The sequence below is a fragment of the Rhinopithecus bieti genome, unplaced genomic scaffold (genome assembly GCF_001698545.2).
Source record: "Rhinopithecus bieti isolate Rb0 unplaced genomic scaffold, ASM169854v2 scaffold_386, whole genome shotgun sequence".
NCBI classification, from domain to species: domain Eukaryota; kingdom Metazoa; phylum Chordata; class Mammalia; order Primates; family Cercopithecidae; genus Rhinopithecus; species Rhinopithecus bieti.
The window spans coordinates 40291-53292 of NW_016802953.1; the positions used below are offsets into that span (position 1 = coordinate 40291).

Genomic DNA, 13002 nt, shown 5'->3' on the forward strand with positions numbered 1-13002 from the left:
AAAAAAAAAAAAAAAAAAAAAAAAAAAAAAAAAAAAAAGTTTCCAACTTGCTGTGTATAAAGAAAGGTTTAACTCTATGAGATGAATCCACCCATTGCAAAGCATTTTCACAGATAGCTTTTTTTTAAATTTTTTATCATGGGATATGTGGTTTTTCACTATATGCCTCAATGGGCTTCAAATGTCCTTTACAGATTCTACAAAATCAGTGTTTCCTATCTGCTGAATAAAAAGAGAAGTTTATCTCTGTGAGATGAATCCCCACAATGTAAAGCATTTTCACAGACAGCTTCTTTCTCATAGTCTATTGCAGAATATTAGGTTTTTCACTATAGGCCTCAAAAAGCTCCCAAATGCCCCTGTGCTGGTTCTACAGAAAGAGTATTACCAACCTGCCGAGTCAAGAGAAAGGTTTAATTCTGTGGGATGAATCCACACATTGCAAAGCATTTTCACATATAGATTCTTTTTAGTTTTCATCGTGGTATATTCGATTTTTCATTATAGGCCTCAATGGGCTCCAAAATGTCCCCGCGCAGATTCTGCATAAAGAGTGTTTCCAGCATCTGGAATCAAAAGAAATACTTAAATCAGTTAGATGAATCCACACACCACAAAATATTTAAACAAATATCTTCTTTCTACTTTTTATTGCAGGCTGTCCAGTTTTTCACTATGCGTCTCCATGGGCTCCCAAATGTCCCTCTGAAGATAGAACAAAAGAAGTGTTTCCAACCTGCCAAATCAAAACAAACATTTAACTCTGTGAGATGAATCTGCACATCATAAAGTGTTTTCACAAATAGTTTATTTTACTTTTATTGCAGGATATTTGGTTTTCAGTATAGGCTTCAATGGGTTCCCAAATGCCCCACACAGATTCTACAAAAGAGTGTTTCCATCCTTCTGAATCAAAAGAAAGGTTTACTCTGTGAGATGAATCCACACATTGCAAAGCATTTTCACAGATAGATTATTCTAGGTTTTATTGCAGGATTTTTTTTTTTCACTGCATGCATCAATTGACTTCCAAATTCTCCTGGGCAAACTCTACAAAAAGAGTGTTTTCAACCTTCTGAATCAAAAGAAAAGTTTTATTCTGTGAGATAAATCCACACATCACAGAGTGTGTCACAGTTGATTCTTTCTAGTTTTATCGCAGGATATTCAGTTCTTTTACTATAGACCTAAGTGGGCTCCCAAATGTACCTTTGCAGATTCTACAGAAACAGTGTTTCCAACCTGCTGAATCAAAAGAAAGGTTAGCTCTATGAGATGAATCTACACATTGCAAAGGGTTTTCACAAATAGCTTCTTTCTAGTTTTCATTGCTGGATATTTGGTTTTTTACTATAGGCCTCAATGGGCTCCCAAATGTCCATTCGCAGATTCTACAAAAAAAGTGTTACTAACCTGGACAATAAAAAGAAAGGTTTCACTCTGTGAGATGAATCCACATATCACAAAGCATTTTCACAGATAGCTTGTGAATAGTTTTTACTGTGGTATATTTGGTTTTCCACTATAGGTCTCAAATGGCTTTCAAACAACCCTGCTCAGGTTCTACAGAAAGAGTGTTTCAACTGCTGAATCACAAGAAAGGTTTACCCCTGTGAGATAAATCCACATATCCAAAAGTATTTTCACCGATAGCTTCTTTCTAGTTTTTATCACAGGATATCTGTCTTTCACTATAGGTCTGAATGGGCTCTCAACTATTTCCTGAAATTCCCTGCACAGATTCTACAGAAAGAGTTTCCAATCTGCTGAATCAAATGAAAGGTTTAACTCACAAAGCCTTTTCACAGATAACTTCTTTCTAGTTTTTATTGCAGGATATCAGTTTTCCAATATAGGCTTCAATGGTCTCCCAAATATCCCTGTGGAGAATCTATAGAAAAAGAGTTTCCAAATTGCTTAATCAAAGGAAAGTTTTAACTCTGTCAGATGAATCCACACATCACAAAGTATTTTAACCAATAATTTCTTTCTCATTTTTATTGCGGGATATCAATTTTTTACTATAGTCCTCAAGTGGGCTCCCAGCTATCACTGTGCAAATGCTACAAAAAGAGTATTTTGAACCTGCTGAATCAAAATAAATGTTTAATTCTGTGAGATAAATACACACATTGCAAAGCATTTTCACAGATAGTTTCTTTCTAGATTTCAATCATGGGATATCTGTGTTTCAGTACAGGCCTCAATGGGCTCAAAAATTTTTCTGTGCAGATTCTACAGACATATTGTTTCCAAAATGCTGAATCTAAAGAAAAGTTTAAGTTTGTGAGATGAATTCACATATTGCAAAGCGTTGTCACAGATAGCTTCTTTCTCGTTTTTATCGTAGGATATCGGTTTTTCACTATAGGCCTTAATAGCCTCCCAAATATTCATGCACAGATTCTACAGAAAGAGTCTTTGCAACCTGCTGAATCAAAAGAAAGTTTTAACTCTGTGAGATGAATCCACATATCACAAAGCAATTTCACAGATAGCTTCTTTCTTGTTTTTATCCTGGGATATCTCTTTTCACCATAGGATTCAATGGGCTCCCAAATATTTTTGCACAGATTCTACAGAAAGAGTGTTTCAAATGTGCTGAATCAAAAGCAAAATTTGACTCTCTGAGATAAATCCAGACATCGCAATGCATTTTCACACCTAGCTTATTTCTAGTTTTCATAACAGGATGTAATTTTTCACTATAGGCCTTCATGGGCTCCCAAATGTCCCAGTGCAGATTCTACAGAAAGAGTGTTTTCAACTTGCTGAATCAAAGGAAATGTTTAACTCTATCAGATGAATCCATACATTGCAAAACGTTTTCACAGATAGCTTCTTTCTAGTTTATATCACAGGATATCAGTTTGTCACAATAAGACTCAATGGGCTCAAAATATCCCAGGGCAGATTTCAAACCTGCTGAATCAAAAGAAAGATTTGCCTCTGTGAGATGAATACACATATTGCAAAGCATTTGCACAGATAGCTTCCTTCTTGTTTTTATTGCGGGATATCTGTATTCACTATAGGCCACTATGGGCTCCGAAATGGCCATGCACAGATTCTACAGAAAGAGTGTTTCCAACCTGCTGAATTAAAAAAAAAAAAGTTGTAACTCTGGGAGATGAATCCATACTTTGCAAAGAATTTTGACAGATACATTCTTTTTAGGTTTTATTGCAGGATATATGTTTTACACTATAGGCCTCAATGGGCTCCTAGATGTCCCTGGGCAGATTCTACAGAAAGAGTGTTTTCAACCTGCTGAATCAAAAGAAAGAATTAACTCTGTCAGATGAATCCCCACATCACAAATTGTTTTCACAGATATCTTCTATCCAGTTTTTATCACAGGATATTGGTTTTTCACTATAGCCCTCAATGGGTTCCCACATGTCCCTGTAAAGATTCTACAGAAAGACTGTTTCCAATTTGCTAAATCAAGAAAATGTTTTACTCTGTGAGATTAAGCCACACATCACAAAGCATTTTCACAGATAGCTTCTTTAGAGTTTTTAATCACACTTATCAGTTTTCCACTATGGGCCGCAATGGGCTCCCAAATGTCCCTGCGCAGATTCTACAGAAAAAGTGTTTCCAACCTGCTGAATCAAAAGAAAGGTTTAACTCTGTGAGATGTATCCACACATCTGAAAGCATTTTCACATATAACTTTCTTTCTCATTTTTATCGCAGGGTATCTGTTTTCACTACAGAATTCAGTGGGCTCCCAAATGTCCTTGCACACAATTTAAGGAAACAGTATTTCCAACCTGATGAATTAAATGAAAGGTTAACTTTGTGATATGAATCCACAATCACAAAGCGTTTTCACAGATAGTTTCTTTCTGGTTTATATTGTGGTATATCAGTTTTTCAACACAGGCCTCAATGGGTTCCTAAATATTCCTGTGCAGAGTCTACAAAAAGAATATTTCCAAACTGCTGAATCAAAAGAAAGATTTAACTCTGTGAGATGAATGCAAACATGGCAAAGCATTTTTAAAGATGACTTCTTTCTTGTTTTATTGCGGGATATTCATATTTCGCTATAGGCCTCAATGATCTTTAAAATCTTTCTTTGCAGATTCTACAGTAAGAATGTTTCCAATCTGCTGAATCAAAAGAAAGATTTAACTCTGTGACATGAAGTAACAGATCACAAAGTGTTTTCACAGATAACTTCATTCTCCTTTTTAATGCGGTATATTGTTTTTTCATTGCAGGTCTCAATGGGATTGCAAACACACCTGTGAAGATCTTATGGATAGTGTTTCCAACCTGCTGAATAAAAAGAAAGGTTTTACTCAGTAAGATAAATCCACACATCATAAAGCATTTTCACACAGTTTCTTTCTAGTTGTTATTGTTGTATTTTGGTTATTCACTGTAGGCCTAAATGGGCTCCTAAATGTTCCTGTGCAGATTCTACAGAAAGAGTGTTTCCAACCTGCTGAATCAAATGAAAAGTTTACCCCTGTTAGATAAATCCAAAAATTCTAAAACCTTTCCACAGATAGCTTCTTTTTAGTTTTCATCGCAGGGTATCAATTTTCCCTATCGGCCTCAATTGTTTCCCAAATTTCCCTGTAGAGATTCAGGGAAAAGGTGTTTACAATCTGCCGAATCAAAGGAAAGGTTTAAGTCTGTTAGATGAATCCACACCTCGCAAAGCATTCTCACAGAGCTGCTTTCTCGTTTTCATCACGGATATCGGTTTTTTGCTATAGTCCTTAATGGGCTCCCAAATATCCCTGCTCAGATTCTACAGAAAGAATGTTTCAAACTTGCTGAATCAATAGAATTGCTTACTTCTGTGAGATAAATCCACACATTTCAAAGCATTTTCACAGATAGCTTCTTTCTAGTGTTTATCATGGAATATCTGTTTTCACTGTATGACCTAATGGGCTCCCAAATGTCCTTGTGCAGATTCTACCAAAAGGGTGTTTCCAACCTGCTGAATGGAAAGATAAGGTTAACTCTGTGAGATGAATCCACACCTTGCAAAGTATTTTCACCCATAGCTTCTTTCATAGTTTTTATAGTGGGATATTTGATTTTTCACTATAGGCCTCAATTGGCTCCCAATATCCCTGTGCAGCTTCTACAGAAAGAGTCTTGCCAACCTGTTGAATCAAAAGAACGATTTAAGTCTGTGAGATGAGTCCATACATTACAAAGTGTTTTCACAGATACCTTCTTTCTAGTTTTTATCGTGGGATGTCTGTCTTCACCATAGGACTAAACGGGCTCCCAAATGTCCTTGAACAGATTCTAGAGAAAGAATGTTTTCAACCTGCTGAATCAGAAGAAAGTTTAAACTTTGTGAGATGAACCCACACATCGCACAACAGATAGCTTCTTTATCATTTTTATCATCGGATATTCGGATTTTCCCTATAGGCCTCAATGGGCTCCCAAACATCCCTGCACACATTCTACAGAAAGAGTGTTTTCAACTAGCTGAATCAAAATAAAATTTAACTCTGTGAATTGAATCCACACATCACAAAACTTTTTCACAGATAGATTCTTTCCAGTTTTATCACGGGATGTTTGGTTTTTTACTATAGGACTTACAGGCTTCCCAGATTCTGCAAAACAGTGTTTCCAATTTGCTGAAACAAAGGAAGGCTTATCTCTGTGAAATGAATTCACATTCACAAAGATTTTCAAAGGTAACTTCTTTCCAGTTTTTATCTCAGGATATTGTTTTTCACTACAGGCCTCAATGGGCTCCCAATTGATCCTGTGCAGATTCCTACAAAAAGAGTGTTTCCAGGGACCAAGCAGCAGGGGTAAGAGGGATAGGGGGTGGGGGATGAGAGGGGAAGGGTGGGAGGGGGGAGGGGGATGAGGTAGTGAGAGAGGAGGGGAGGGGTGGGGGAGGTGTGGGGGTTGGGTGGGATGGGGGGCGGTGAGTGTTGGGGTGGGGAGTGGGAGCCTGGGGTGGGTGGTGTGGGGTGGCGGGGAACACAATTCACTTGGCAGCCCCTCAGGACAAGGGTCGACTCGGTGTCCCCCTCCCTTAGACTAGGTGAAACCTGGCTTTAGGGCCTAAAGGCAAATTGAGCGATTGGTTCTCCAGGTGCCATGTGTGTGGGCTGCCCAGGCCCTTGGCTGCTGTTGCCCTGGGGCCAGGGTAGGAGCCCGCAGCCAGCCACAGAGACCTGGTGTATGCCCCACCCCTGAGCCTGCAGTGGGGGTGGCCTCTGCCCTGGAGTCGGGACTCATCCCCTTTGTCCTTCCTCCCCTTTGTCCTGGGAGGGCCGCTGGGATGGGTCAGGCCCTCCGCCCGGCGGGCCGGTGGGCACCAGGGCGGGCGAATCCGTTAACTCCCGCGGGAGGCCAGGCGAGAGCAGGAGCCAGTGAGTAGCCATATCAACCTCCTCAGGGAGGCTCCTTCCAGTCCCCTGAGGCCGCCCTTCCTCGGCGTCCACGCCCCCGCGGCCAGTTACTACGTGTTCTGCGTGCTCCAGCCTCTCTGACTCCAGTAAAGGTCCTTGGCGCCTGCGGGCTACTTCTCATCTGCTGCCGGCGCCAGGTGAGGGGTTGCGGCTCTCGGCGCGTGGTGTCTCCCGCTGCGTGTGAGCTTTGGAGAGGATGGGGCCGGCCAGCGATTGGCGCTGGATTCGGTGCGTGGAGGGGTGGCACGTCGGACGCTGCGCGGCCCAGGCTGGTGGCGGCGGCAACGGTGGCTGTCTCTCTTGGGTTCTCTGCCACCAGCCAGAGACGGTCGGTGCCCTGGCGGAGAGACGGGCAGTCGGGCTCCCTGGCCTCGGGCCATCCCAACTGGGGCAACTGGGGCAGAAGGACCCGATATCTGCTCACGCCCAGGTGCCCGCAGCTCATTCGCGGGAGGATGCGCCAGCGGTGACTGCTGAGACCCAGTCGCTGTTGTCCAAGGCGAACCGGCAGGTGGAGCATCAGCCCCGGGCCGAACGTGAGGACAAAGAGCCAGCGAGGGAGGAGAAGGCTGCGGCCACCACCAGCGCGGAGGCGCAGGGACAGCCGTCGTCTGACGTGGTGCCGACACGCAGGGTACCCCAGGCGTCTGTCCCCGTGAGGCCCCTGGCGCTGCATCCGGCGCACAAGGCGCATGGGCCCGGGGCCCCTTCAGCGGGGAACCGTAACGGCGGTCGCCGCCATTTGCCACTGTTGCTGCGGATCCGTTGGCCGAGAACGCCCGTGAGGAGGCTGCAGCTAACCGTAAGGAGAAGCGGCAGCTGCCTCCCCTGCCGCCGAAGGAAAATCCGTGGAACAAAAAGCCTACCCATCACCTGTCCCCAGCCAGGACAGGTCCGCCGCCGTCAGCGCTGAAAACCCTGGAGGCAGAGTTCGGTTCCCTCAAAATTATAAAAGCAGGAAAACTCAAGACAAATTCAACAAGGCTAGTGATTTCAACGATATGGAGAATTGGCCAACACCAAGCGAATTAGTGATGTCAGAGCGTCCTCAGCCAAGGAACTAAAAAGCCACAAAATAGAAAAGAAAAAGAAGAGAAGGTTGAAAAGAGAAGTAAAAGAGCAAACAAAACCAGAAAACAAAATTAAATGGTCCTGGTGAAAATGTCAGTCAGGTTGAGTCAGTCAAGTAATCAACGAAAGAGAACTAGTAAGCACAAGTGGATACCACTCAGATGATGTAAGACCAGAGAGTCAAGAAAGACCTGGATCCTGTCAACCTGAAGCAAGTAAACCAACACATAACAATAGAAGAAAAGATACACGAAGTTAGAGGTGAGATAGAGAAAAAAGAGATGATCAAGATGTAGTTTCCAATGTGAGAAGTGAGGGTGGTAATATCCGAGGTTCCTTTAGAGGCCCAGGAAGAGACTGAGGATGGGGAAGAGGAGGAGGCAGAGGAAATCCTCCATTGAACTTTATTTATTTGGTTATCAAGAACATGGTGAAAGGACTGGTCAACCATTTCAAACAGAACTTAATACCAGTATGATGTATTACTGTGATGGGGGTACAGGTGTTCAGGTGTATCCTGTGGAAGAAACATTGCTTAAAGAGTATATTAAGTGTCAAATTGAAAATTACTTCAATGTAGAAAATTTCGAACGAGACTACTTTCTTTGAGGAAAGAAGGATGAACAAGGTTTCTTGCTTATTTACCTGATTACTGGTTTTCAACGTGTTCAGGCTCTCACTACAAACCTTATCTCATCTCTTAGAGGCACTGAAGGATAGCATAGAAGTAGAAATTGTGAATGAGAAAAAAAGATAGAACCAGACAAATGGCCAATTCCAGGCCCTCCTCCATGCAACATGCCACGAACAGATTTCTCTCAACTGATTGATTGTCCGGAGTGTACCAGGCCGAGCCTTTTGCTCACGTTCAGAGTCTGCCCCCAGTTCTCCAAGAACTGGAAGCCCATTGAACCCAAAGAAAAATAGTGAAACAAGTATTCTTCAAACAACATCTAGAGGTTTGTCTGCCAGTTTGCCTAACTTGGACTCAGAACCTTGGATAGAAGTAAAAAAGAGACATCAGCCAGCCCCAGTGAAATTGAGGGAATCAGTCTCTGTGCCTGAAGGATCATTAAATCAACTATGTTCTTCAGAAGAAACAGAACAGGAAGAACTTGATTTGTTGTTTGATGAAGATATTGAACAAATAGGATGAAAACACACATTAACTGATTGGTCTGATAATGATTCAGATTGTGAAATTGATGACCAAGACTTAAACAAAATTTTGATTGTAATTCAGAAACCACGTTATGTGAAGGAACATCCTGGAGGAGATCAAAGAGGCAAACACATGTCTCAGGCAAAAATTACGTCTGAACTTGCTAAAGTTATCAATGATGGCTTATATTTTTAGAAACAGGATCTATGGTTGGAAAACATGAAACCAAACACACAGCCATAAAGGTGAAAATACTAAGAAACACCCTTTCTCATATAAACAGATAAAAACAAAGTTACTATGGAAAAAAAAAAAAAAAAAAAAAAAAAAAAAAAAAAAAAAAAAAGTCTGTCCAACCTGCTGAATCAAAAGAAAGGTTTAACTCTGTGAGATGAATCTACACATTGCAAAGCATTTTCTTAGATAACTTCTTTCTAGTTTTATCAAATGATATTGATTTTCACTATAGGCCTCAATGGGCTCCCAAATATCTCTACTCAGATTCTATAGAAAGAGCATTTCCAACCTGATGAATACAAACAAAGTTTTAATTCTGTGAGGTGAATTCAAACATTGCAAAGTGTTTTTGCAGACAGCTTCTTTCTAGTTTTTATCGCGGGATATTGGTATTTCACTAAGGGTCTCAGTGGGCTCCCAAATGTCCCTGCACAAATTCTACAGAAAGAGTTTTCCCAAACTGCTGAATCAAAAGAAAGCTTTAATTCTGTGAGATGAATCCATTTCCCAAACTGCTGAATCAAAAGAAAGCTTTAACTCTATGAGATGAATCCACACATTACAAAGCATTTTCACATATAAATTCTGTCTAGTTTTTTATTGCAGGATATTCGGTTTTTCACTATAGGCTTCAATGGGCTCCGAAATAACCCAGTGTAGATTCTATAAAAAAAGTGTTTACAACTTTTTTTTTTTTTTTTTTTTTGAGACGGAGTCTCGCTCTGTCGCCCGGGCTGGAGTGCAGTGGCCGGATCTCAGCTCACTGCAAGCTCCGCCTCCTGGGTTTACGCCATTCTCCTGCCTCAGCCTCCCTACAACTTTTTGAATAAAAAAAAAAGTTTAATTCTGTGAGATTAATCTACACATCATAAAGTGTTTTCACTGAAAGCTCATTTCTAGTTTTCATTGCAGAATATCGGTTTTTCACTATAGGTCTCAGTGGCTAGCAAATAACCCTGTGCATACAGATTCTACAAAAAACAAACAAACAAACAAACTGTTTACAGCCTTCTAAAGTAAATGAAAGATTTCACTGTCTGAGTTGAATCTGGACATCGCAAAGCATTTTCACAGCTGTTTTCTAGTTTTTATTGTGGGATATTGGTGTTTCACTCTATGCCTCAATGGGCTCCCAAATATCCCTGTGCAGATTCTATAAAGAAAGTTTTTCCAACCTGCTGAATCAAAAGAAAAGTTTAGCTCTGTGAGTTGAATCCACACTCTTTCCAGTTTTTATTGTGGGATATTTATTTTTTCACTAGATGCCTCAATGGGCTCCCAAATAACCCTGTGCAGATTGTACAAAAAAAGGTGTTCAATTTACTGAAACAAAAGTTTATCTCTGTGAGATGAATCCACATGTTGCAAAGCTTTTCACAGATAGCTTCTTTCTTGTTTTATGGCAGAATAATTGTTTTAACTAGAGGCAACAATGGGCTCCCAAATGTCCCTTCACAGGTTATACAAAATATGTGTTTCCAACATGTGGAATCAAAAGAAAGGTTTAATTCTGTGAGATGAATCCACATTTGGCAAAGGGTTTTTGCAAATAGCTTCTTTCCAGTTTTTATCATGGGATATTTGTTTTTTCAATATAGGACTCAATGGGCTCACTAAGGTACCTTCACAGATTCTACAAAGAAAGAGTTTCCAACTTGCTGAAACAAAAGAAAGGTTTATCTCTGTAAGCTAAATCCACACATTGCAAAGCTTTTTCACAGATAGCTTGTGTTTTATTGGGAGAACCCTCTGCCGATGTTTAACGTGGGTTCTTTTCTATTTCCTAAGTGTCTCGGCTGGGCTGAGAAATAAAGGGAAAGAGCACAAGAGAGAGAAATTTAAAACTGGGTGTCTGGGGGAGACATCACATGTCAGCAGGATCCATCATGTTCCCTGAGCAGTAAAACCAGCAAGTTTTTATTGGCAATTTTCAAAAGGGGAGGGAGTGCACAAATAAGGTGTGAGTCACAGAGATCACATACTTCACAAGGTAATAAAATATAAGAAAGCAAATGGAGACAAGGTGAGCTCACAGGACCACCAGATGAGGTGAAATTAAAATTGCTAATGAAGTTTCTGGCATGCATTGTCATTGATAACATCTTATCAAGAAACAGGGTTTGAGAGCAGATAACCTATCTGACCACAATTTGTTAGGTGGGAATTTTTGTTCACCTGATAAGCCTGGGAGCACTGTAGGAGACTGGTGCTTATTTCATCCCTTCGGCTTTGACCACAAAAGATGGGATGCCTTACAAAGGGGCCATATATAGGCTTCCCTTCAGGGCACATTCTCTTTCTCAGGGATGTTCCTTGCTGAGAAAAATAATTCAGTGATATTTCTCCAATTTGCTTATGAAAGAGGAGGAATATAGCTCTGTTCCGTCCAGCTCACCGGCGGCCAGTTCAAGATTACTTCTCTTGTTCCCTGAACATCGCTGTTATCCTGTTCTTTTTTTAAGATGCCCAGATTTCATATTGTTCAAACAGACATGCTCTACAAACAATTTGTTCAGTTGATACAATCACAGGGTCCGGTCCTGAAGTGACATTCATCCTCCTCAGCTTACAAAGAAGATGACAGGATTAAGAGATTAAATAAAGACAGGCATAGGAAATCACAAGGATGTTCATTGGGGAAGTGATAAGTGTCCATGAAATCTTTGCAATTTATGCTCAGAGATTACAATAAAGACAGGTGTAAGAAATTATAAAAGTATTAATTTGGGGAACTAATAAATGTTCATGAAATCTTCACAATTTATGTTCTTCTGCCGCAGCTTCAGCCGGTCCCTCCGTTTGGGGTCCCTGAATCCCCGCAACAGTGTTTAGTTTTTATTGCAGGTTATTCTGTTTTTCACTATAGGTCTCAATGGGCTCCCAAATAACCTTGCACAGATTCTACAATAAAACTGTTTCCAACCTGCTGAATCAAAAGAAAGGTTTAACTCTGTGAGATGAATCCACACATCTTAAAGCATTTTCACAGATAGCTTCTTTCGATTTTTTATTGTGGAATATTGGTTTTTCACTATAGGCCTCAATGGCTCCCAAATGTCACTGTGCAGATTCTACAGAAAGTTTGTTTCCAACCTGCTGAATCAAAAGAAAGATTTAACTCTGTGAGGTGAGCCTACATATCACAAGTATTTTCACAGATCGCTTCTTTCTAGTCTTTATCACGGGATATTTGGTTTCTCAATATAGGCCTCAATGGCCTCCCAAACATACCTTCGCAGAGTCCACAAAAAAAGTCTTTCCAATTTACTGAAACAAAAGAAAGGTTTATCTTTGTGGGATGAATCCACATATCACAAACGGTTTTCACAGATAGCTTGTGTTTAGTTTTTATCGCAGGATATTCGTTTTTTTACTACAGGCCTCAATGGGCTTCCAAATGTCCCTGCACAGATTCTACAGAGTGTTTTCTACCTACTGAAATGAAAGAAAGGCTTAACTCTTCAGGAAGCTACACATCACAAAGCATTTTCAAAGTTCGTTTTTTCTGTTTTTTATCACAGGATATTGGTTTTTTCACTATATGTCTTAATGGGCTCCCAAATGTCCCTGCAGAGATTCTACAAAAAGAGTGTTTCCAATCTGCTGAATCAAAAGAAAGGTTTAACTCTGTGAGATGAATACACACATTGCAAAGCATTTTCACATATAGCTTCTTTCTAGTTTTTATCACGGATTATTCGGTTTTTCACTATAGGTCTCAATGGGTTCCCAAATAACCCTGTGCAGATTGTACAAAAAACGTGCTTCCAACCTGCTAAATCAAAAGAAAGGTTAAACTCTGTGAGACTAATTTTCATATTGCAAAGAGTTTTCACATATAACTTCATTTTCGTTTTATCGCAGGATATCGGTTTTCACTATAGGCCTCAAAATGGGCTCCCAAATGTTCCTGCACAGATTCTACAGAAAGTGTGCTTCTAATCAGCTGAATCAAAAGAAAGGTTTAACTCTGTGAGATGAATCCACACATCACCAAGCGTTTTCACAGATAGCTTGTGTTTAGTTTTCATCGCGGGATATTCAGTTTTTCCCTGTAGGCTTCAATGAGCTCCCAAATAACCCTGTGGAAGCTCTAAAAAAAAAAAAAAAAAAAAA

The 13002-nt window shown here is 40.6% G+C and overlaps 1 pseudogene; it reads left to right on the forward strand.

The window, feature by feature from the left end:
• Positions 1-7417: 7417 nt before the first annotated feature.
• Positions 7418-8936, forward strand: LOC108518650 (la-related protein 1B pseudogene; annotated as a pseudogene).
• The last annotated feature ends 4066 nt before the right edge of the window (positions 8937-13002 follow it).